At 36.1% G+C, this 26,996-nt stretch overlaps 1 long non-coding RNA gene across 1 annotated transcript in view; it reads right to left on the bottom strand.

Moving 5' to 3' along the window:
- Positions 1-17,342: 17,342 nt before the first annotated feature.
- Positions 17,343-26,996, bottom strand: part of LOC310922622 — a 143,337-nt gene continuing 133,683 nt past the window's right edge. Inside the window, exon 3 of the long non-coding RNA XR_014592454.1 lies at positions 17,343-17,518. This is a non-coding gene — a long non-coding RNA (uncharacterized lncRNA). The remainder of the gene's footprint in view (positions 17,519-26,996) is intronic.

Below are 26,996 nucleotides of genomic sequence, written 5' to 3'. Positions count from 1 at the left end.
CCATGTTTTTCAAATTACTTCTTTTACAGAAGTGGTGGAATGCTTTTATCTGATCTTATCACTTCAGCTAGCACCCACCCATTCTCTTCACCTCCTTCTTTCCTCTCACCAGTGTTTTCAAGTGGAGAGAAATAAAGATTCAATTATTAAAACATACTTCTCAGTCATTAAAAAAAAAAAGAAAAAAATAAAAAAAACCACCACACACCAGAAATGTGAGCTCCTGCTTGATATTTACAGAATTTATAAACCCTATAGGGATGCTAGCCAGGTCGTCACTATCCAAGGCACAATCACAAAGAGAGAATCTCTGAAACCATTCCCAGCTGTGTCTCCCTGGGTCAGTGTTAACTGAAGCACTGTTGCCCTGCTTCTCCTCTAGCTCATCATCAGCTTTACAGAGGCAGTAGTAGACTTAGAAATTATTACCTCTTTTAGAGCACTCTGACTACATGCTGCTTTTACTAACATGGCCCAGTGTAATCAGAATGTGTTAATTTTGTACTCAAAAAGGGATTAAGATGGGGTCAAGGATACTGGAAACTATCAATGCCCAGCCGCTATTGTTAGAATGTGATTAACACCTCAGAATTAAGGGGGAACTCTTGGAAATTTTTATCTTTCTATTTTTGTTGCTGGTGGTTTGGTGATTGCACATCTCAATGTTTCTTTGACAGGGAACTCTTTAAAGAAAGAATGTTCACATATTCAGTATTACAAGGGTATTCAAGAGCAAAACAGCACCTTTCCATGCACATAAATTGTTGCTAATGAATACTTTCCCAAAAGTGTGTGTAATCTATATCCTTGTGGGAAGCAACAAATACTGCAATATCTACCTACAGAATAAATTGAGTACTGGTTTATTTTCTTGCAGTGTGAAATAACAAAGAATTATTTCATTAAAACTTGGCATCAGATAAAAGCAAACACCTCGTACATCAGGGAATTAGGATTTTGAGTGCCACTGATCACTCAGGTGATGAAATCACTTTTGGTCTTATTCATGATGAATAGCTAATATTCATTTAATGTTGAAATAAAAATCACCACCAGTAGCTCAACATTCATGATTTCTGTGACTGAGAAAGTGCTCAGTAAGAAATTGTAATCCACTTACTGATTTTATTACTGAAATAATTGCTGACAATAAATGCTGTCATAAAACAGGTAATGTTGGGCAATTTCTTTTGAAATGATTGAGAGAAAAAAATCCAACTATAACTTCTAAGTGAATTTTATATTCTTAGTTCTCTTTCACCACTCTACTGGTATTAAAAATATTCCCACTGTTGTCCAAAGCATTTTGCACTCTTCAATGTGTTGTGGCATACCCTCTAAAATCTTAGTTAAGCACACTGTATAATTGATAGGTTTGTGTTATGTAACTATGTAGCTATTAAGCATCATGCAGGTTTTGATGGAAAATGCTACAGAAGGAGGAATTATATTAATTTAAACAATTTCAACAATATAATTTACTATTTCTCGTCCCAGTTCCCTGGCACTCCCTGTTACTTCAGTCATACATCATGCACATTTTATCAGCCTTGCTAAAATGGATGAAAATGGTAGCATAGCTTCTCCAGGAGATTTCTTTGTTTGTCTTCACCTTGCTTCTTGGCAAATGCCTTACCGCAATCAAGCTTGGCTTACAGTTTGATCTTCTGTGCTTTGTAGAGTGAGAAATATTCTCCAAATATCTTTGAAAAAAATTCTGGAGTGCAGGCTATTTATCTAATAATCTTTCTAAGCTATCTATACTATTTCAAGTAATTGTAATTTTTAATTAAACAAAGTAGATAACAATTATGGAATTCCCGGTGTTAAAGCTGCTTGTCCTACCACCTGGAATCAAATGAATGATCAATAAAAGGTTGTTTTGTTTTGGTTTTTTAATTGGATTTCTAAATAAGCTATAGAGCCAAAACAGAGAACACTTTTTTTTCCTCATTGTAATGCTAATAGCATCTAATGAATTGGTGCAAAAGAAAGTAACTATTACTACTGCAGTATTAGAGGACTATAATACTTCTCTTATCCTGCACTATCATCAAGGCTCATTGGAAAGCATTCTACAGAGGCTTGCAAGTTTTTTATTTAATTGACTATGCTGACACTCTTAGACTGAAGAGTGAAAATTTATTGTCAGTTGAAGTGCAGCTATTCAAAGGTCTAAATTAAAATTAAAAAGTTTGAGGCTCAGATGTCTCTTCTCTCACTTCAATTACTTTTAGTTCCACTACTGTCAATGATATTTAAGCTGAAAAGTGGAAACCTCAAATGCTTTTTGAAAATTACAACACCTACAATTTATTTCGGTTTTCTTTAATACACGTTCTCCAACATTACAGTTCTTATCATCTCAGGCTACTTCTGCTCAATATTTAAAATAACTTGAATAATTTTGTCTTTATTTCTTGGATTTTTTCAACACAGTTCAAGGTTTTTTTTCCCATCTCTACTTGGGATAGACTGCTCTCACTAACATTTTCAACATTTTTTAATTGCTGGAGCTTTTTCTTTGTGGGGTTTATTTTCAAAATTCAAGGTGTATCAAGGCTAGGCAAAACAACACAATATTGAACTTACTATCCTCAAATAAAGGGAGAACTCTTATACCTAGAAACTCCTAGAAATCCCTCACCTTTCTTGCAAGTTGCAGATTTCACTGTCAAGAGATGTTATGTAAGGGCAAGCACATATCAAAGGAATAACAGTTCTTAAATTCAGACTTAAATTGAAATGCTACTTACATTTGACTTGGGATTTGGGATGGTCAGGTTCTATTCAGGACAGTAATGGAGATCCCAAAAACCACAAAAACATGATTAGATTACGCACTAAGGCATTTGGCAAGAAGAGAAATCCTCTGAGGTCAGGTCATCAGAACCATAGAAAACTTTCTAATACAAATTCAGTATTAACTAATATTGAAAGAAATATAACTCTCGAGTATATTAATCTGTAGGTGTGAAGCTATTTTTCAGGTTGGGAACTTCTATTTTATTTTGTGTAAATCTTCTCTAAAGTACATGTAACCTTTGCTTTAACCAGGAAACCAGTAACAATCATCTGAAATATAAGCATTTTAATGAAGAGCTTAATGATTTTTAAATTACAGAAAACCCAACTTTTCTTGGTTTATGTGGTTATCTTAATATCAGGGGTTTAAAGGCTTTTTTAATAACACCTTCATTTTTTTGTGTGATTTCTTCCTCTACTACATTAAAATATCATAGTTCTAAGGCATTTTTAAATAATTTCTAGTCACTTTAAGCTAGCATGTAATTTTTACTTAACAGAGAAAATCTTAAGATCCCTTTTCTTCCCCTAATTTCAATTAAAGCTAAGTTTGCAGAACTATCTCCAGAGGAAACCCCAGATTACTGATGTCTTTACATTAATCTCCTACATGGCTTTTAGCACCTCTGTGTAGGCCACATCCTGTTACCACTTAATTAAAAAGGATTTTGCCACCATCCCTTCATGCAAGAGAATCGGGCTTTGCAAGAATCTTTTCAACTAAGAAATTTTAGCATCAAACAGAAACATGACAAAAGCATAGTTATAGTTGGAATTTACACCAATTTATCTGTGAATCAAAAAGCACAATTATATACTCACATTTGATGCAGGAGAGCAATTGCTACTGATTCATGCATACATAATAAATGAAGGATTTCAACAGCAATATTTGGGGCTAAGAATTTTTTCATATGTTTTATTTTTGCAATTTTAATATATGATTAGACCTTTGACTGTAGAAAATGACTAGCATGACATCAAGCTTTAGTTCTGTTTATTGAATATCTTGATGTAGTTTTATATATATATATATATATCAAGAGGTGTTATTCGCATTTGAATTAATGTTACCTTTGAAAAACCTGACAATTCATTTCCCACAATTGCACAAAGCATTAAATAACTTTCTTAACATAAAATATCTTAGAAACCATGGTAGTCAAAATAGCATAAGTTACTGATACACATTTTGTAAGTCACTGTATGCAGTCTACTCAGGTAGAGTGGATCATCAATCATGCCTGTGTTCAGTGGTAATAACTTCAAAACTTGTTGAACTCAGGTCTTTTGCCAAAGATAAGGAACAGTTACACAAATGGCACAGAACATGAAAGATAACCATCTTGCACTGTGTCCGGCTAAGAAAAGCACAATGTGTGTGATTAATAGCTGGTTTTGGAGTTTCTGGAGAATTAAATAAACATCTGGAGGAATGGAAGCATCTGGAGGAGAAAGGAGATAGGAGCTGAAACAGATTAACAGAAGGAAACTAAGGAAGGAAATACTGCAGACTGATTGCAGTGAGAGAAAGACACAACTCCCTCAAACTTTTCAGACAAAGTTGTCATAAAAAGACAATTGCTTGTATATAAAACTAGATAAAAGCAGCTGAAAATCCATGCTTCTGATTTGTCTCAATTGAAATGTCTCAAATTCTGCTGTTCAATTAATTTCTGGTCTTACACAGCTATCAAAAATTATCTTTATTTTCTGTTAAGGATATGCAGACATGTCTGACATGTCTGATCTGATAAGGCCATAGAGTGCCATAATGAAACCTTTTATTGTTAGGGCTGTGAGGTTCTGTATCTATCTAATCATACTTTTGTCATCATCAAGCTGTTGTATTTAACCAACCTGTTGCCTATTTCAGAAAAATAAAGAGTTACCTGTGAATTAAAGAAAATTATAGTTGAAAAATGATGTGGCAAAAGAGAGCAGAATAAAATTATTCCCTAGCCATTAACTGAGATTGCACAGAAACTTTGTTGAAAGTAACAGCCAACCAGATTTTACTCTATGGCATTGAGTAGAGCCTCTGTACTCGGAAGTTAAAGCAACAGACCTAAGAAAAACGTCCCATAGAATTTATTCACTGCTTAGAAAGAGGTAAAACCAGAGTTTTTCAAGCCTTTCATGCCTTGAACCTTCTAGTTTCATAGCTATAAAAATAGCAAAAAACTATCTGTCCATATATTTTTTCAAGATAATTTTGAAATCCTTTGTTTCAATCTCCACTTTATAGACTCTATATCTTTAAAGAAGGCCATTTTATGGAAACATAAATTATGGTGATTTTTCTGAAGAGAATCTAATTTTCTTTTTCTTTCTTTTAATTTTCTTTTCAGAGACCTAATCTCTAGTCTTTATCTGAAGTGAAAGGGAAACCTGAAGATAATCTGGAGCCTTAGACTAGAAACAGAAAAGTCAAGTTACTAGTTGAATGAATTTACGTAAAAAACTATTCCCAGAGAGTACACCTAGTGTAAAATATATATGTGGAAATCACTTTCTATGCTGGATCATTTCAATCATCATCTTGATTACAAATGCGAAGAAAACAACTTCCTGTTTTCAGAAGATGCCATTTTATTCCCTGTATTCCAATTTGGAATATTATTCATTTTCTGTTCTATGACTTTTCCACTTAATTTTTTAAGGGGAATCAAAGAATTGATAAATAAATTTAATAAATTCAAATCTGACTTTCTCCATTTAAGCTTTGTGCTTAATAAGAGGTTATATTATTTAAATTGAAGGAGATGCTCCATAGTGAAAAGAAAATTAAGTTTCATCAGTAAAAACTACAAAACTGTCTTTTTCTCTAAATAAAGTTTAAAAAAATTAGGTCATTTAATGAAATAACATTTTGGTAAAACTTTTGCATTACAAAAATTATTTTTCCTTTCCATTGTTATGTGTAATACTACAAGTGAAATGACTTTTCACCACTATCTAAATTATTCTATATATACTTGGATGTTTTATTTTACACAATTTAAACATCAATCTTGAAAGCTGTTAGATGTTCAAATTCCAAAGTGACATTTGGAATCTGCTTTAACCGCATCATTTGCTAGTAATGTGAACACTTATTGGAAATAAGGAAATATGTTAAAAATATATAAATCATAAAATGAGGCCTTGCTATGCACACACTTATTATGTATTAGTTAAGCTATGGTTACCAATAGTCTGAACATGGATGAAATTTCTCCAGAATCGAGCTGAAGGAATGCATATTGTTAACAGATGGCTGTGGTCTAGAGAAAGAAAGACTCCTACAATGCATTTTGTGAGAGAATTACTATACTTAGCCAGACTAAGAGTTCTTCTAGACAGCATCCTGTAACCTGCATTGACCATAAGCAGATATTCGACAATAGAAAGAACTGGACGGCCATAATTTATACACTTAAAAAGGCAAGTAACCTCATACTAATCCACCTATTTTCATCTCAGTGATTTTTTTTAGCCAAGGATAGTTTAATAGCATCCAATTTTACTTTGAACTGTGTTTATTAATTACTAGGTTATGCAATCAGATGCTTCTCTCCACACAATTGTACTGAAGTAAGAGATGTAAGAAATGCTGACAAGCTTTGATTCCCTACATAGCCCAGACCTTTTCTTTGCCTATGCAATTCCTTGTCACTTGCTAATTTAGAGAAGGAATCACAATTGACAATAAAACCTGTACATCAGTCTTAACAGAGATCATACAATAGCTGCTCTGCATGCAGACCTATAGAAAGATGTAAATGCTCAGAATTAATATGTTTCTGATTTGGTTTTCTCTCTCATGTGCTTTGGCTGGTCAGAGACTGAGCATCATCCTTCTTACAACCACACCAGGTGCCTCTGAGCTGCTCTGTGCTCTCTCTCAGCTATAGAAGATATCCTTCTGGGCCAAGGCAGCTTGGACGAAATTGTCCCAAAGACTGGATTCACCCACAGCTGCTGGCTGGATCATTCTTTTGAAGTGATTTCTATTTTTCCCTTAGGTTTATGTGCCTTTGACAGTCCAGTTTCTTGTTTGTAATTATACACTGCTGCTGTGAAGGTGATTGAAATGTCGGTCAAGAGAGCCCAACATCTTCACTACTGAAGCTAACTAAAATAATAATTTCCAACATGAAAAAATCCTTTTGAAGATGTATTCCTCTGTCTGGATAAGCTTTCTGATTTTTTTGTCATCTCTAAATTGTTGCAAATATGACGTAGTGAAGAAGTATATATTAAGATATTATTGTGCTGTGCATTAATTTTCACATTGCATTGTCGTTGGTGAACCACTACATTCAATTTCACACAATTTTTAATAATGTGTGGATTTGGGTTTGATTCACTGTCGGAAGAAGTATTTTACCAAAATAACTACTTTGCTGATTAATTACCCCAAAAACCCCAGACAGTACCTGAAAATCACAAATCTTTTAAGAAATATTAATATAATACATTAACCACTTATGGTACTAAGAAAGTAAAGATGTGTTAATGAATGCCCAGCGTTCCACTACCTCACTGAAACTTTAACCCATTAGAAGCAGTCTTTTACTTTCAAGATATCCCCAAGAGGGTAGGCCATTGTAGCTGCAGACCTTGGCACCAGTAACCATCTAAGCAGATGATTTAAGTTCAATAGACTAAGAAGAATCATCAAGAGAAATCATGTAAAAGGGTCATTTAGTAAATGACCTGTCTCTTTAAATAATCAAATAAGCTATGGAACAAGAAAACAGTCTCTGCTACTCTGTTTAATACAAAGAAAATTATGCCAGTGCAAAAACAAAGAACAGAGTGTAGTCATATTAAAATCATCCTCCTACCCTTTTATGAAATTTATACAGGAATTTAATAAATATTGAATATTAAAATAACATTTTAATCATAAAAATACTACCAAATCAGCCATTGACTCACTTTCCCCTAGTAAGAGGGATAAGCTGTGATTAAGAGGTGAGAAACAATAGAAGGATGCTAAATTTGTTGAACAAAGAACCTCTGATAGAGAAAAAAAGAAGTGCAGGTGGTAGAAGAAATACTTTACCAGAGAAGGAATACCAAACTATCCCCTGGCTTTTCAGGCATGGCATCAGTAAAGCCAAAGTCAACTCAAGATGCATCTGGCAACTGAGATGAAGGGCAACAAAAAGGTACATCAAAGACAAAAATATGAAAAAGGTAAACATGGGCCTGCTGCTAAATGGAGTAGTAAACTAAGTGACAAAGGATGTGGAAAATGCTGAAGTATCCAAAGCCTTCTTTTCCTTATTTTACTGACAAGGTCTGTTCTCAATCCTCCCTGGTCAACTTGTCCAAAAGCAAAGTTTTGAAAAGGAGAAGATACTACCCACTGTGGGGAAAGATTAGATTTAAGCTCTTGAAATGATATAGTATTGTTTTAGATTTTTTTCAAATTATCTATTGTTTGAAAGTAACTGTTTCAAAATACATACTTTAAACAATAATTATACTTCCTTTCCCAAACTAAAAATACATGCACATATAGTCTAATTATCCATAATTTACAGTAACATCGGTTTCCAGTCTATGCTATATAAATAATTACATCAAACTGAAAAATTAGAAATTTTACCATTGTTGAGTAAAAGAAAAAGAGTTGATCAAATTTCCAATTTTTAAAAAGGATTTCATAATAGTTAATGCTGGACTGTACACAGTATCTGCTGTCCTCCATGTCCTCCACCTGGGCATCAGATCTAAATCATTCACTTTATGCTAGACATAAGTTAAAAAAAATCCTTTTATTTGGGAGATGAGGAGCTGGAGGTAATTGTGTCATCTGAAGTTATGCTCAAGTAATGGGAAATACTATTATGCAAGTGTTCTGATACAGGATCTGCCATCTTCACAGCTTCCTTACATTTCTTAAGCACCAAATCAATGCAACTCTTGACCAACAGAATTATTTTTATATTGTTCTCCAAAATTATTCCAGGTTCTATATAGCACCACAGAAATTGTGGACACTGGTCACCAGAACAGAAGACTCTCTTAAAAGCCAAAGCTTGGATTCCACAAACACTAAAGCTCCTAGCATCCACTTAACCTCAAAAACTCACACTAATTTTTCCCACTGAGAAATGTGAACCTATACGCTGACTCAGTTTTGGTTTCCGCAATAATTAAATAATGTGTTTTCTGCACAATAGATACTGCAGTCAGGGTTTAATGTGACTGGCTCAGTATGATAGAAACACAGGTTCAATGTGGGTCTGTATAATGATAGTAATGTGCTTAACTCCTGCTACTAACAATTTTAAACCTTCCAAGACCTGATCAGTAAAATTCTCCTTGACATAGTAGGTTTAGATTAAAGGTTGAGGTAAATAATAGAATCACAAAATCACTAGGTTGAAGGAGACCTTCAAAAGCATCAAGTCCAACCCAAGCCCTAACACCTCGACTACACCATGGCACAATGTGCCATATCCAATCTTTTTTTAACACATCTAGGGATGGTGACTCCACCACCTCCCCAGGTAGAGCATTCCAGTACTTTATTACCCTTTATTACCCAGCTCCCTCAGTTGTTTCTCACAGGGTTTGTGTTCCCAGCCCCTCACCAGCCTTGTTGCCTCCTCTGGACACCCTCAAGTGTCTCAACATCCTTCCCAAACTGAGGGGCCCAGAACTGGACACAGCACTAGAGATGTGGCCTCACCCATGCCCAGCACAGGGGGGGAATGACCTCCCTGCTCCTGCTGGACACACTATTCCCAATCCAGGCCAGGATGCCCTTGGCCTTCTTGGCCACCAGGGCACACCCTGGCTCATGTTCAACTGCTGTCACCAGCACTCCCAGGTCCCCTTCTGCCTGGGCACTGTCCAGCCACACCATCCCCAGCCTGTAACATTGCAGGGGGTTATTGTGGCCAAAATGCAGGACTCAGCTCTTGGACTTATTAAACTTCATCCTATTGGATTCTGCCCATCCATCCAACCATTCCAAGTCTCTCTGCAGAGCCCTCCTGCCTTCCAATGGATTGACACACACTCCCAGCTTAGTGTCATCTGTAAATTTACCAATGTAAGATTCAATACCCTCATCCATGTCATCAATGAAAATATTGAACAGAGCTGGTCCCAGCACTGACCCCTGAGGGACACCACTGGTGACTGTCCCCAGCTGGAGGCAGCACCATTCCCCACCACTCTCTGGGCCCAGCCATCCAGCCAGTTCCTAACCCAGCAAAGAGTGCTCCTGTCCAAGCCATGGGCTGCCAGCTTATCCAGGAGTGAGCTGTGTGAGACAGTGTCAAAGGCCTTGCTGCAGTCCAAAGAGAACATCCACAGCATTCCCTGTATCCACCAGGTGGATGGATGGTCATAAAAGAAGATCAAGTTGGTCAAACATGACCTACCCCTCCTAAACCCCTGCTCCCTGGGTCTGATACCCTGATCCCCTGACCATCCTGTAAAGTGCTGTGTGATGACACTCAGTATAAACTGTTCCATCACCTTACTGGGTGCTGAGATCAGGCTGACTGACCTGTAATTACCAGGATCCTTCTTTCCACCCTTTCTGTGGATGGGAGTCACACTGGCCAGCTTCCAGTCATCTGGAACCTCACCAGTGAGCCAGGACTGTTGGTAAATGATGGAGAACAGCTTGGCAAGCTCATCTCCCAGGTCCTTCATCACCCTGAGGTGGATCCCATCTGGGTCCAGAGATTTATGAACATCCAAGCAGCTCAGCAGTTCTCTGACTGCCTCCTCCTGGATAACAAGGGGACCATTCTGCTCCCTGGCACCATCTACCAGCCCAGGAGGAGAGTTGTCCTGAGGATAAGCCGTCTTCCCACTAAAGACTGAGGCAAAGAAGGTGTTAGGCACTTCTGCCTTCTCCTCATCTGCAGTTACTAAGTTCCCTCCCTGATCCAACCAAGCAAAGGTTGGTCTTACCCTTCCTTTTACCATTAATATATTTGTAAAAACATTTCTTATTATCTTTTACAAAAGTTGCCAAATTAAGTTCAAACTGAGCTTTGGCCTCCCTAATTTTTTTCCTACCTGCTCTAGCAACCTTCCTAAATACTTCCTGTGAGACCTGATTTCCAAAGACCATACGTCCTCTTTTTATTCCTAAATTCCTTCAAAACCTCATTGCCCATCTAGGCTGAACATTTGCCTCTTTGACTCATCTTTCAGCACACAGGGACAGTCTGTTCCTGTGCCCTCGAGATCTCTATTTTGAAGCACTCCCATTCTCCCTGGACTTCTTTGTCTTTAAGGGCTGCTTCCCAAGAAACTCTCTGAATAAGTCTCCTAAATAGGCCAAAGCCTGTCCTCCAGAAGTTCAATGTAATAGTCTTACTGATGTTCCTCCTGATTTCACCAAATATTGGGAACTCTATAATTTCATGATCACTGTGCCCCAAGCAACCTCCAACCACCACATCTCCCACCAGCCCATCTCTATTTGCAAACAACAGATCTAACACAGTCCCTCCCCTGGTGGGCTCACTCACCAGCTGCAACAAGAAGTTGTCCTTCATAAACTCTAAGAACTTCCAGGACTGCCTCCTTTCTGCTGTATTAAGTTCCCAGCAGATGTCTGGTAGGTTAAAGTCACCTATGAGAACAAGAGTCGGAGATCCTGAAACATTCTCCAGCTGGTTATAGAATAAGTTGTCCACCTCTTCCTCCTGGTTGGGTGGATAATAACAGACTCCCAGGAGGATGTCAGACTTGTTGGCCTTCCCCTGAATTCTTACCCATAGGCATTCTACTCCATCATCATTAGTTTCAATTCCCATGGTATCAAAAGCCTCCCTGATATGAAGGGCCACCTCTCCACCTCTTCTCCCTTTCCTGTGTGCTCTGAAGAGCTTGTAGCCATCCAGTGCAGTGCTCCAGCTCTGTGGGTCATCCCACCACGTTTCCATGATGGTGACTACATCACAGCTTTGCTGTTGGACCCTGGAGCTTCCAGCTCCTCTTGTTTGTTACCCCTGCTGCCTGCACTGGTATACAGCACCTCAGCTGGGCTGCTGATTTCACCCTTAACTCAGGCCTGCCACCCTTGGGGCTGCTTTCAGACAGCCTATCTGCATCCCCTTCCCCCTTTAAACTTAATTTAAAGCCCTCTCAATGAGTTCTGCCGGTTCACGAGCTAAAATCATTCTGCCCTTAACAGAGAGATGGAACCCATCCAGTTCCAGCAGGCCAGGTGCCAAAAAAATTGCCCCATGATCACAGACCCAGACACAGATCACAGGTAGAATAAAACAGACACAAAAACAGGAGTCAAAACCACTCAAATTTGAGAATCAAACTCTCACAGTTTTATTCCTGGCTTGTTCCTTAGCCTTGGCCAGTTGCACTTCCCCTTTGTATGCAAGCTTTCCTAAGCCCCAAATGAAAACAACAATATATTTTCATTATGAGGAAAGGTTATCCAAAGGTGTCGTGCAGATTTTTCTCATGTTTATAATGCTTTTAAAATAAAGAAATATGAAATAAAAAGACTAAGAATTATTGTGTTGCTCCTCATTATTCTTTACTAGCAGGTGACTCAGGAACACAGATGCTGTCGAAGAGAGCCTGGACTCATGAGAAATTTTCTGAGAAAAGTTATCTGCCTGGCAGGCTCAAGGTCATAATTCTGAGTTTAAAAATAAGATGTTTTCCCCTTTTTTCCTGTCTCTTTTTCTTTCAGAAGTATCTAAACCAGAGTTCCCACTTATTTTCACTACATACAGTATTCTACTGAGTCACAAATAAAAAAAACCTGAAAAGCAGCTTTTCTGGGATTTTATTTTTATTGCATATTACTCAGCTAAGGTCAAATCTTATTGCCTTTAGGATCTCTCTCTAACACTTATATCCTTAAAACAATAATAAAAATTAACATCCTAGCTGTTCTTTTAAAAATAGCTTGCTGGTATAGTAGGTGAATAACAGCAAAATTATGGCTCAGGATTCACATATTTCAGTTTCTAGCATTCGAAAAATCTTTTCTTGCCCTGAATACAGAGAACAAAATCTGGTCTTTGAGGTATTCCATGGACATGAAAAAGACAATGAGCAAGTAAGTGGTAGCCATTAAGATATACTTAGCTTGAAACTAGATTCTAATTCTGTATTGGCATAGTATCAAATTTACAGTGATGATGCTAATAAAAATTTGCTAATATTTCATTTCCAAAACAGATATTAAAATTTTTAAGTTAATCTTTAAAAGTTCTGTGGATAATTTTAAATCAAGTTTTTATCTGATTTTCAATATAGAGGGTGCTGATTTCCTCTTTAGTGGATAATAAAACACGGAAGTTTTAAGCAGTATAGTGACTATCTAATCCACAGAACTTAAATTAAGGAAAAACGTAAATTAAAATAGAAAGAACATTGCAAAAAAGATACTTAAGAAATTAGCTGTCATGTAAGTTGTTCTTGTAGCTCCCTAGAGTTTCATAAACACACTAATATGCACAGTCTGAGTTGTACATAAGCAATATGAAAGCAATTTAAAATAGATTTTATGTTGTACAATTATAATAATATCTCCCAAATGATGTTTGAGCAAAGACTAGGATAAATAGTAAGAAGAGACAGTATCTATACCAAATCACAGATAACTAAACAAAACACCAGATTTTTTAATATATTTTTGTTATGAAAGCCTTTCTAAGCACCTTTTGATTCCAAAACAACTTTTTGTTTTCAAATAATGCTTTTAATGAAATCTTCACATGCTTATATACCCGTATTTCTGGAGTTTGCATGCAATGAATACGACATTTTATATCAGATTTTGTCGGTCACATGTGTTACAAGGACACAAGTATCACAGCAACAAATGGGGTAGTCCTTTTTCACTGAAGAAGCTATTCTTAAAAGGCAAAACAAAGAAAGACTTCAGTCCTTGACACCTTGGATCTGTACCATAGAAAGGGAAGGTATAGGTGCCGTGGGCATTTAGAGTGTTCAGTAGGGGCCATGCCCTATCCCACCTTCTCATAACCATCTCTTCTTTGGGGTAAAACAATGTAGAGATTGTTTCCAGAAAAAAAGGTGACTGAATAGACTTTCAACATATTTCATAGAGCTTTGGACAAATCAATACTGTCATTACAGAGAGATGTGATCAATTATCCCAAATCACAAGTCCAAGTGTTTGAAAGAAGAAATCAATTATATGATACCACACATGTGACATGATATAAATATTTGCTAAAGTGTTGAATCAGGGTGGGAACCATGGCTATTGGTTAAATATAGAGGTAAGTAAACTTTTGAAATAGTTATTATAAGGTATGTAAGATAAAAAAGCCTTAAATATCCTCAAATAAATACCTTTTCAAACATAACAGTCCCCTACTATTTTAGTACCAGCTTCTTTGGAGAAAGCAAAAGCATCTTACCATCAGTCATTTCTTATCTGTGCATCCCATGTTAAATGCCATTAGAGCTGCTGCTTGCATCAAAGTCATTGGAAAATTTAGTTACAGTTATTTGAGAAAAACTGTCCAAAGCATACATCACACCCCAAACAGCCAAGGTATCCCATCTTACAGTAAAATATCACATTAAGTATTCTATATATACAGGTTAATATTTGTAAAATAAAAATTAAAAATTGAAGAATAGTAATAAATAAAAAATAAAATAAAATAAAATAAAATAAAATAAAAATAAAATAAAATAAAAATTAAATTAAAAATAAAACTAAAAATTAAAATTTAAACTAAAACTAAAAATTAAAATTTAAAAAACTCTGACAAATTAAAAGCAATTATCTGTTTGTTTCAATTTTTTCCTGTAGAAGTTCTAGCAATTATTACATTTCACAAGTGCAAGGATGATACCAGCTGTAAGGTCAGTTTACCAATTTTCAAGCACTATAGCATAATACTATAACATGTGATACTTCAAAAGGAGACATAAATTCTTCACCTTAAAAATTATATTTATTAGAGTCTTAGTCTAACCTATATGAAAAATGTAAGAATCTGGTTCCATGTATACATGGAAGGCAATTAGCAATGGGTGAAAGAAATGGCAAAGCATTGTGATGTCTCAGAGTCAGAAGAGTAAGAGTTTACAAAGTATGAAAGATTAAGAGAAACATTACTGAAAGTTTGCTTTCCAACTTTCAATCTATACTGCTGTTTGGATTTTGTTTTGGTTTTTTTTTTAAATACAAACTTTGTTTTAATTCGTCTACAAAGCTCACACCCAACCAGAAACAATGCTGGGACGGCATAAAGAGAGAGAAAAAGGGAAACAAAAGGAGAATGAAAATGGGAGTGTGTGTATACACACATGTGCATGTGCATGTCCAGGAATAGAACACATACTTTATTTTAAAAACTACATCCACTGTCATTGTTTTTAATTTTGTACATTCCAGTCATTTAAATCAAAGGATAAGGGCTTTATAATGCTCTTTTTTAAATCTTTCAATATATTCTCCCAAAACCACACATTTATAATTTAGGATGTTTTCAATGGTGAAATTCTTCTTCTTTAGAATAAGTTTCTATGACCCAAGTGCTCTTCTACGTTCATTTACCTACTGGAGACAGAGAATCCTCACACCCACACTTTGATTCCCTTTCCTCAACTGCACATTTCAAAGGCAAGGGAGGTAAGCTGCATTTTCACAGACATAATAGGACCCCTAAGTTTATGTGCTTTCATGCAGATGAGAAGACAGATAAAAGGATGGCTTTCTCCAGCTGTTTGGCTGGCATAATAAGCATGTAAATGGGAAATTCATAGCTGCTTGAGAGAGAGCTAACAACCGAAAAACAGCACTAAACATCTAGAGAAATTTAATTTCCTGAACAATACTCTTCCTGTATCACTGTAATTGCTCTTTAGCTAAAAAAGAATCATAAAACCTAAAGATTTTATATTACAAAGAAAGCTCCAAATTACGATTGCTTTTGCTGTTGTGTTTAGATTTAGTTTATTTGTTTGAACAGCCCGGCAGTTCCATTCAACAATCTGTCTGCTGCTTCCCAGTCACTCTCAGAATAAATCTTGTTTTGTCCAGTTTCAAAACACATTCCTACCAGCCACAGGAATAAATGGCAAAGACAGGGTACAAAGCTATCTCTTACTGCTGAGGAGAGATGCATACCCACAGAGAAGGCTCTCAAAGAAGCAATCATTCTCTGAGTATAGCAGATAGCAACCACAATGTTTTAGATTTGTTATTTGAGTAACCTTTGAACCGTCTTTCTCTGTTTGTTTGAATCCAGCCAGGAAAATAATGCAGTCACCAGAAATTTAAAATCACTTAGCCACTTTCATCAAGCAATATTTCTCATTCTTATCTCCAATCTTTCTGATGTATTACATCAGGATCACTTTTTTTTTTCCCAGTCAGTGTTACTAGAACCATTACACTTATTTTCTTTCCATATCTCAGACAATATTCTCTCCAGACTCCATGGATAAAAACAAAAAATCAAGTCAACAATTTATCTTCAAAACATCACTAAATTTCATTACATTTAACTTTCCAAATAATGCTTTCATTTATAAACAATATAAATGTTTACTTTTTTTTTTTTTTTTTTAATGGATGTAGTCAGTATTTCTATGACCATATTTCAAGAATGGGTTTAACTTCTTCAAAAAATAAAGATATCTAGGAGGAAATAAAATATGGGAAGTGGTATTAAATTCAATGTTAATATTAGCTGGCTAAGCACCATAATGAATACTTATGGGTTTTCTCATGTACTACAAATCCTACATTCTTTTCATCACAATATTATTCAGAATAGAGTATTCTCTCAGAACATACGTTCTGAAATTCTTAAGTACTTCATTTTAGCTCTCACTGTGTTCATGTCACCTTTTCCTTAAATATTATCATGTCACCAAGCAGCTGTACTGCCTTCACCATTGTAAGAAAGCTTTCATACTAAACACTTTATATTTTGGAAGATAAGGACAGAGTATAGTATGTTATCAGAAAGTTTACTTCAGAAAACATGTATTATATATAAAAGTCACAGATGTAATATGAAAAAGCTACTATGGAAATCACTATAACCAAATAATTTCAAACCATTTATGTTACAAATAATGTAGATATACAAGAGCAGGTAAAATTCCCTCAGGATTTCTTGAAACTAATTTTGAAATTGTATAATTGAAAAAGAATTCTGTCTATAAAAAGCTCCTTTCATCTTCTACCTCCTTCTCCCCTTCATCATAAATGGTTAATCAAGCCCCTAGAAACCTTCTTTCAGAATATGAAGTATTAATAATGTTGATAAAACAATTTTTTAGAGTTTGTTTTACTAGATATGACCAAAAGCTTTACAAACAGTATTACCAAGTGTCAGGCACGAAGTAACAGACATTTTATTCAACTTTTTCATTTAGTGGCTTTAGAAAAGAAATAGACTTCTCTCCTAGAGGCAGCATCTGCAGCCCTGTACCCGCCACAGGGAATGTTGAATAAATAACAAATTGCTGGATCTTACCTGCTGGACTCAGCAGCTGTAATGGCAATCAGAGGAGGTATCCTCAGTGGAAGAGTCATGGGCCTTGGGATAGTCTCAGTATCATTCCTTTTATCCCAGTCTGCCTGTTCCAACTGCCTGAAAGCCAGCGGGGGAAGCTGAATGTTACGGGACGATAATCTCCGTACAAGATAGGGCTCCATTCCCTGGGAAGGCTCTTCATCCTCAGTGCTGTGATGCAGAGCTTCTTCTGAAACCTATAATGAAGGCAAAAAAATGTCCATTGTGTAAGAAAATACTCAGAATATTAATTTGATAACACTTTTATTTCCTTTCTGTAACTTAGTTTCTAATAAATACTATTTATTAGAAGCATTATAGAAAAAGTTATATCATTATAGAGAAAGTTAAAAGGAATGATGAAATATAGTAAAAAATTTCTAGGATTTAAACAATCTGTGGTTTTAAAAGCAAAGAGAAGGTATTTTTATCATGAGATTAGCACACTGCTATCTAAGATATTTTTCATACTTCTATAGGGAACAAAAGTTTTGCACTAGATGAATTTCTTTCCCACAATATATATGCTTCCCTAGAAGTTATCTACCTTTTGGAAGGACTGATAATAAAATATTAAGAAAAAAAAAAAAAAAACAAAAAAAAAAACACAAGGCAGTAATCAGGTATTTAAAACTATACACCTCTTGACTAAAACAAGAGAAACTTCATCTTATATTTTCTCAGGTGTCCCAACTCCCATCTTTCTTTCTTGTCCACAGTAATTTCATGCTAATAGTAAGAGCTGAGCATTTAAAGCAACTACCATAGATCTTGGAGGCCTCTGAAGGTGAGGCCCTAATTAAATCTTCTGTTTAAACATTATTAAACATTATTTTTCAATTTAATCATCCAAAGGTATGGTAATATTCTCTGCACCAAAGAACAATGACAGATAATTCAATAAAGAAAACTCCAACTGGTAATGATTTAAAGGGGAAAAATATTGCTCTGAAAGTTTCTGAAACTTTAACAAACTCACCATTGTGAGAGAAAATTCTCAAAAAAGTTTAATTTTTGGAGAGAGCTTGATAAGGGGTGGCTACAGCGGTGGCGCCTATGAAGTTGTTGCCATGTCTGACAGAGCCAATATCAACTGCAAGATGGACATACTGCCCAGCCTATCTGTACTGGTAGCACCTCTGAGATAATTTATTTCAGAAAGGGAAAAAACCCCCTTGAGCAACTGCAGCCAGAGACAGGAATGAGAACATGTGAGAGCATCAGCTCTGCAGACACCCAGGTCAGGGGAGAAGTGACAGGAGCTGCTCCAGGCACCAGAGCTGAGGTTCCCCTGCAGCCCATGGCACAGACGATGGTGAGGCAGCTGTGCCCCTGCAGCCCCTGGAGGTCCCTGGGGATTCAGAGATCCACCTGCAGCCCCTGGAAGGACCCACTCTGGAGCAGGTGGATGCCTGAAGAGAAGCTGTAACTCCACTAGAAGCCCTTGCTGGAGCAGCTTTGCTGTCAGGAATTGTGACCCCCATGGTGAACTCGTGCTGGAGCAGTGTGTTGCTGAAGGACTGCACCTTGTGGAAAGGACCCATGATGGAGAACTGCAGCCTATTGGAAGGACTCAGGTTGTGGAAAACCTTCTCCAATGGGATGCACCACTAAATGAAGTAAGGGAAGAGTGTGACAAGTAGTCCCCTGGTGAGGGAGAGAGCAGTGGAAATAACATGGTGAACTGCCTGCAGCCCCCATTCCCCATCCTCCTGCTCCATTTGGTGAGGAGAAGGTAAGAATTCTGGAGTGAAGTTGAGGCCAGGAAGAAGGGAGGGGTGGTTGGAAGGTGGTTTTAAGATTTAATTTTATTTTTCTCACTAACCTGTTCTGATTTGATTGGAAATATACTGAACTTCCTTGGATCAAATCAGTTTTTCTTGTGATGGTAACTGGTGAGTGGGGCTTCTTCCCAGCCTTATCTCAACCCCTGAGACTCTCATCATACTTTGTCTCCCCTTTCCTGAGAGAGGGAGTGACAGAATGGCTTTGGTGTGTACTTGGCATCCTGCCAAGGTCAACCCACCACAGTTACATTAATGAGAGCTCCTTTTGTACTGGGAGCTTGAGCAGTTGCTGTAAGCAAATGGTTTCCAATTTTTAATCATTAAATCTTAATTAATAATTCAGCTATTTTTCTTAATTCAGCTGCAATATAATTTAAGAAAACAAATATTATAAAATGATATGCATTAATGCAAATACTCTGAAGGAAAGCAACAGTAAAATCAATCACTGTAAAAATACGACAAGAATTAATGTGTTATAGTCACCCAGGGAGAAGTTTAACTTCATGCTTGCATTTTCAGTGTGTGCATAGTGTATATTTAAGACAGCTGAATAAATTAAAAACAATAATTAAATTAATTATAGCTCTGCAAGAAATGAAAAATGCTGATATCAAAGCTAAAAATAGTCTATCACATGAGGTTTCCTGATACATTTCACCAGTTGGGGTTTTTTGGGGGAAGTCCAAACATCATAAAAAATCCTTGAATCGGAGCCACATACAGTCAGAACTAAATAGCTGAATCGAGAAAGTGAGCTCACTGGGCAGCTTCTTCAATTCCTATTCAAAAATTAGAGAGGTAGAGGAATATGATCTGAATAAAGCCAGAAAGAAATGGAAAAATTCCAACACAAAAATTAAAGCCAAGTTTTGGAGAAATTAAATAATAGGCACCTGATGTTTATTTCAATGACAATGAAAATTAAATCAATTTGTGGAAAAACTGGCCACCTATTCAAGTACAAATACTAAGGCATCTAAACCCAGAAATGTTCATCATAATGATTTTATGCATCTCAGGAAACAGAAGAGAAACGTGCTTTGGTAGATTTGTCTAAATTTTCCGCATAGTTTTAAGAAGCTTTACATGTATTAAAAGAATTTCAGGCAATTTATACCATCATTCCATTATGAAATTGTTGAGCAAGCATAGCAAAAGCCATTGCTGTCACTAGCACAAAACGACTCACTAAGAATGAAAACCAAGCTTTGGAATGGCAGGTGCATCATCTGCTACATAAAATGATCCAAAACCATGATTGCTGATAAAAAGAAAACAAGAAACAGTTCTGCTCCTGACATTTTCTTATCTCTGAGAATGCATAAAAGAAAAAGAATGTTCCTGTAAAGTGTCTGTTCATGAAATCAGTTAAATGAAACATATTAGGCTTTCTTTTTTACCTTAAAGGTCTGGAAGACTCTCTGTTAATCCCTGCCCTGTAACCAATTAACTGAATTCTAGAACATGGCAACCTTTCAGATACCAATTAACTTACTTCAACACTTTTTGTCCAGAGCAGACTCTGGGCTGGGACATTTAAAATGTCTGTTTCCTTTTTTCATTTTTTCCTGGTTGGTTAACTTAATGCTCAAGGGATCATTTGCTAGCCTTCTAATTAGCAGGCATGTTTCTTAGTTCTTATCAGTAATTGCTCATTAGTAGGCATAGATTTTTGTGCAAAAATAAGCCACTGTAACCTAACGAACAAAAGTCAGCCACATATCACAAGTCAGCCAGAAAATAAAAACAGCCTGAGAGAAGTCAAAAAGTAAAGAATCCTGACACTGAAATGCAGACTGGTTTTTTTGGCACTTCTCTGCAGACCACTTGACACACTTAACAAGATTATCTATTTCTAACCTTCCCTAGTGTTTGGTTAAAAATATTTTTTTAAAAGCATCACAGTAAACATCTCTAACAAAGTGTGTATCGTCAGTTCTTGAGTCATCCCTAACCAACCCCCCTAGCACAGCTTCCCATTCTTTCCAATTGGAGCTCAATCTTGTGATGTGGATCAAATGACTACTGGTATCCTAAAGTTTTTCCTTTCTCTTCCAAGAACAGATAGGCAAATATGAAAGGACTTTAAAAACCCAGTGCTGCAGTCATTCTTCTAACAACTTTGACATGCAGCACAATGCTCTTTAAAAGAATACTAGTCAGGGAGGGGGAAAGGACACAGCACCTTGTGCTTTTGCATTTCAATGTCATGTACAATAGCAGAATTGAATCATAAGTTATCTGAAAAATAAGCTAAAGTAATCACCTCAGTTTGTTTACCTGCAGCCCAGAGGCATGCTGAGTACCAAAGAGCCAGAGGCTCATTTTAGAGGTTTGACACCATTTCTCCTAATGAATAATAGGGTTGTTACTATCCCACCTACAAAACAACTTCTTGACTCAGCTCTGTGACTCAAGACTGGCTTGAGTCAGAAAATAATAATCTCTAATAATGCTACCAACATCTGTACCAAATAATTCTCTCATTTACAACAGAATATTTTGATGAAAACACCTAAATATTAATTTTGTACTTGTACTTAGAATAGGAAATAATGATTTTATGCTTTATTAAAAGATGGTATAAGATTATTTACTATTACCTTAAGTATTCAAACAGTTCCTCTAAAAAGACCCTGGCTAGGTACTTAGTGTTTTATGAACCATTAATATATTTACAGGACACAAAGAAAAGGTGCTGGCTTGACAGTATTATTATCTGGAGTTCCTTTTCTGCTTTACTCTGAATTTTGATGGCACTGACAATGCTTTCACCATCACCATGCCTTGGCTTCTATACCTGGAGAACTGATACAATTCTCCATGAGTTGGGAGTGTGTTTGAGATCCACAACCACTATTTATAAGTATAGTTATTTTAGATATCTAGACTAAATACACTACTCTTCTTTCAAGCAATGCTCTGCTTTCCATTCCTACATTCTCTTCACTTCTTCCTCTCCAATAACTATTTAAATACTTTGAAAATATAACTCAAGGAAACTATCATACCAGTAAATGTTCTTGCTCTTGGATTCTCTAATTTTTATTAAAAAGTAAATGAGAATATATTATTCACAGACCGTTTCAATGATGCATTTCACTGTGACTAGATTTATTGCTATTCATTACTTGCAGTATGGAAAAGGAGAAAACAATGATGATTCATACTCCTAAAATCATAGTTAAATAAAATTAACTTTTATTAACTATAAATTCTTTCCTTTTTTTTTTTTTTTTTTTTTAATGATGCAAATATTTTTAGTGAAAAAAGCCTCTATGTGTGTTCAGAATAAGTTTTTGGTATATCTTTCTTCCATTTGTTTTCAAATAATTACACTATTTAAAATGTTATGCATCTCAGCATAAATAAAGTACTCATTTACATTAAAAAATTAAAAATGTCAAGTAATAATATAGTTAATCAGATTGAAATAATGGAATTGTTAATAGTACAAGGAATACCCATGTTTATTCCTGCTACGTATTTAGAAGGAAGAAAATTATATATTTGAGACAAATGAAAAGGAAATACTTTTCAGGTCATTGATATGCAGAGTTTTCTAAGGAAAAAACTTGTTTTAATTCAAGAGAATAAATTATTTTCACAGAAAAAGTCTAAAAAGGACAGTAAAGGGTCCTTATGTCCTTTAAAAATGATAAATCCTGGGAAGCACAGGAAGTCTGAAAGAACTGGAAAAACACCTGTTCTAAGAGAACAAATCAAAGGACTCAAATTCCAGTAGAGGAGTGGACCTACCAATATCACACAAAGAAATAAATCATATTACTATACAGATACAAGAAGAATCTAGTGAGTTTTACTTTATAGGAAACAACTCCTCAAACAAACTGTTGTCATTTTGGAGGTATATAGGACAGAGTTTTGTAATGAACCAATATGAAACTGATCATAAAAATAATGCTGTATGAATATGTCTGTCTCTGAAGCAGAAACCCTGGGAATTTCCTATCAAACTTTCAGGTTCCCAGACTCATCTGCATGAGGTTATTCTCAGCTTAGCAGAAAAATGAGGTCTAACTCAATAAACACTCCTTGATCCTCAGCTGCATTCTTAAGAATCATAGAATCATTAAGTTTGGGGTAGATTGTAAAACTACCATGTTCAGGTCCAACAGTAAGCCACATCTCTAAGCACCCCATCTGCACATCTGCATCTTCTAAACATCTCCAGAGATTATGACTCAGCCACCTTCATGGGAAATCTGATGCAATGCTTGACAACACCTTCAGTGAAGAAATTTTTCTTTATGTCCAATCCAAATTTCCTGTGGTACATCTTGAGGCTGTCTCCTCTTGTCCTACCACCTGTGTCAGAGGTTAAGTAGGTCTACCTATTCCAAAGGTCTAAAATCCAAGGCTCCAGCCTCAGGACTTTGTGTACACTTCCAACGTTTTCAGCCCTGGCGCTGATATATTAGATGGTTTGCTTAGTGTGGTGGTGCTTGAATTCAATTCCAGTTGGGTTTTCACTGCTCCAGTTTGGTTTTATAAGTTGTGTTTTATAATTGTTTTGGAAAATTGTAATTATTACTATTGTTTAAGATGGCCTCTCCTTCCCTCAGACTTTCCCGCCAAACCTTGGTTGTCCTGGTTACCCCATCCCATAATAGTTATTTACCAGTTTTCTGTTATATGTCAATCTTTAAGTTATATAACTTCCCCACCCCCTCATCATGCATTCCTCCTCCCCAGGTTACTTATTATTGGTTCAAAATTTGTTCATTCCCTTGTTACAAGTTGGCAAAAGGTTATGATTGGTCCCACTCAATCCCACCCCTGTAACCCACTCAATAAAGAGCCGTGTCATCCCAAGGTCAGCGTCTCTCCTCAGAGCGCTGCCTTGGGGACCACGCACCCCCTTGGTTGCAAATCCTGAGAGTCCCGCCTTTCTATTCTGCGCACTATCCACACCGTGGTCAGGTTTGCTCACTCCTCTGGCAAAGTGGCCCCCGGGTTGTGGTGGCGGCAGGGCTGGCCGGAGCTGCACCCTTGGTAGCCGACCACTGCAGCTTAGTCTTGCATTTCTTTAATCAGAAAATTTCCCACAAGCTCTTCTTTTTTATCTCCAGTGACTATTCTTCTGACAGCATATTTTTTGAAAATTATCTGCATATAGGGACATGCTCAGCAATGAAAACATCATGCCAAAATCAGGAAGGAAAAAAAAAAAAAAAGAAAAAAAAGAAAAAAAAAATAGAAAAAAAAAAAAAAAGAAAAAAAAGAAAAAGAAAAGAAAAAAAAAAAAAAAAACCAAACCTGAAGCAAGTTATTCAAACTCATGTTGATGATATCGTTTTGAATTTCAGACCTGTTTATATAGGAGACTATGCCAAGAATACTCCATTCTCTGCTGCACATATAATGAAAAACCTGTAGGCATACAGACCTAGGTTTTTTAGGCTTCAGTAAGGCAGAACTACTCTCACTTCAACTTCAGAATACATTGTCAGTTGCGTAGGAGGACCTCATTCAGTAATAATCTCAAATCCTATGGAATTCATAACTAAGATACACATTTGTCAGAATGTTCCAAAAATGTTAGTACAAGATTTATCCTGTTAATTGTACTTGAAAAATCAAGAAACAATGCCTCACTCATACTTGCCTTTATTGTATAGTAACTGTTTTTATTGAAAAGTGAGTTTGTTAGCTATTATCTGGAGTTCTGTGAAGTGTGCTCAGGTATATTTGCCTCTGCATGGGAAGGAAGCTGAGATGCACACATGCAAAGAAGTAAACTTCCTAACATGGAAAAAAGCTTCTTCCATCCCATTACCTAAAGAAAAAAGTGATATGGAATCACATATGTCAAATCTTTCAGTATAAGTGAAAGCTTTGAAACAGATACTTTACTCATTGTTGTAAATGCACCTTTGTGACAGAAACATACAAGGGGAATCTGACAAAATATTCATGTTAACATTTTTCTTTCAGAACCTGAAACAAGTGACTTTATTGCCAGAAATACTGGGATGAAATCCTTTCACTGATCTGATCCAACTTCTGGAAATAACACTATTAATTTGTAATTTTTTTTTCAATAAATATGCTAAAATACGGTCATAACATTGCAAGCACATCACAAAATGTTGGAAACCCCTAATAGTGGAGCTTTATTTTAAGAAATAACCACAGCCAAGCAGTGTACAGAGGTAATTTTTTACCCAAAAGGGAAATTAATATTTTTTACTAAAAGTCCAGTTCCACCTCTGACTATAAAGCTTTACCCATGAGTCTTTACCTCCTATTTTTCCACTCTAAGAATCAGAGTAATCTAGCAGGTCATATGATTACTTAGGCATATATACTAAAATACAGATTTGGCCTCTCTGTATTTCCAGTACATATTTTGAAAATTTTCAGATTAGATATTGCCTCAACTGACATTGCCAAATTGAGCTCCATGCATTTTAACCGTCCATTAACGCACCCCTCCTCCTCTTCTGCCCTGCCTGTCCCTGCTGAACAGCCTGTAGCCATCCAGCAGGGCACTCCAGTCTCATCCCGCCAGGTTTCCCTTATGCCAGTTATGTCATATATTTGGGACTGTGCCAAAGCTTATTATGTCCTCAGAAATGCAAATTAAAACACATTAACCTCAATATCATTAAGTAAGTTTTGTTTGTCTTTTCTACACACACTACCCTGTTTATTTTTATCATTCTTTGATCACACAAATATTGGATGATTGAGTTTTTCAGGATATTCATATATCTGAAAGCATTACAATTTCCCTGTTGCCACAACTAATGCATAATTATTTGCAAAAATTTTCCATTACCGCCATTAGAAATTAGCACATTCTAGGGAAGCCTGGATGAAGAAAAAAATATGTTAAAAAATGTTCCTTCCAGCAAGAAATTATAAATGAGGCTAGTTCCGTAACAATTGATTACATGCAAAATAAGCTTAGGAAACCTAGCTGCTGGGATAAAATGAACATTACATGAGGAAAAGATACAGACTCATTTCTGTAAATGAGTTTTACCAGAATATATTTTGTAACTTACCTGAGAAAATTTTTGTAAAGCTGAAGAAAAAAAAAAAAAGCATATAAGCCACCAGTATCATGTATCCAAAATGCTTTGAGACTACAGGTTTTTCAAAGGCTGTGTTCTGGATTAACCTGTCTCCTTATCCTCTCTCTGTGAGTGGAACTGAATAGCACAATAATCTTCCTAACTTGTAGAGAAAATAAATTTTAAAGAAATAGGAGTGATATTCAAATATCCCATCCTAAAGAAGATACAGAAAAGAGTAATATTTGAAAATTGCCGAACAGAACAAATTATCAGTTTGAAAAGAGATCTCTAGCAGCACCAAGAGAGAACAACAATAATTTCTGGTTTAAATGTAAGCCAGCTAAGCCATATCTACTCTTGCTTTTATGATGTTCTAGAAACTTGTAAATTTAAATACACTTTCATGAAGTTTTAGAATTTTATAAAATTCACCAGACTTTAAAAACCAAGAAACAACAAATTTTAGGCAAGCTGATGAATATCTAGCATTAATTCACTTGAAAGGTTTCATTTTCTTAAGGAAAAACCTATCAGAGATAGCTGAATTAAATAAAATAAAATAAGGCAAACAAAATAACAGAATATAATCTTCCTTAATAATGCAATTGTTCCTTGTACTTGAACAAGTATTCCTGAAAGATGTTGTACTGCTCTTGGCTGGGATAGACCTAATTCTCTTGGTGGCTGGCATGGGCTGTGTTTTGGATTTGTGCTGAACACAGGGTGGGTAATATAGAGATGTTTTTGTTATTGCTGAGCAGAGCTCACACAGAGCCAAGGACTGTTCTGCTCCTCCTACTGCCATGGTGGTGAGGGGACTGGGGGGGGTCTGTGAGGCT

The sequence above is a fragment of the Zosterops lateralis genome, assembly GCF_965231275.1.
Source record: "Zosterops lateralis genome assembly, chromosome: Z".
Taxonomy (NCBI): Eukaryota; Metazoa; Chordata; class Aves; order Passeriformes; family Zosteropidae; genus Zosterops; species Zosterops lateralis.
The sequence above is the reverse complement of the archived record's forward strand: the minus strand, read 5'-3'. Positions and strand labels throughout refer to the sequence as shown.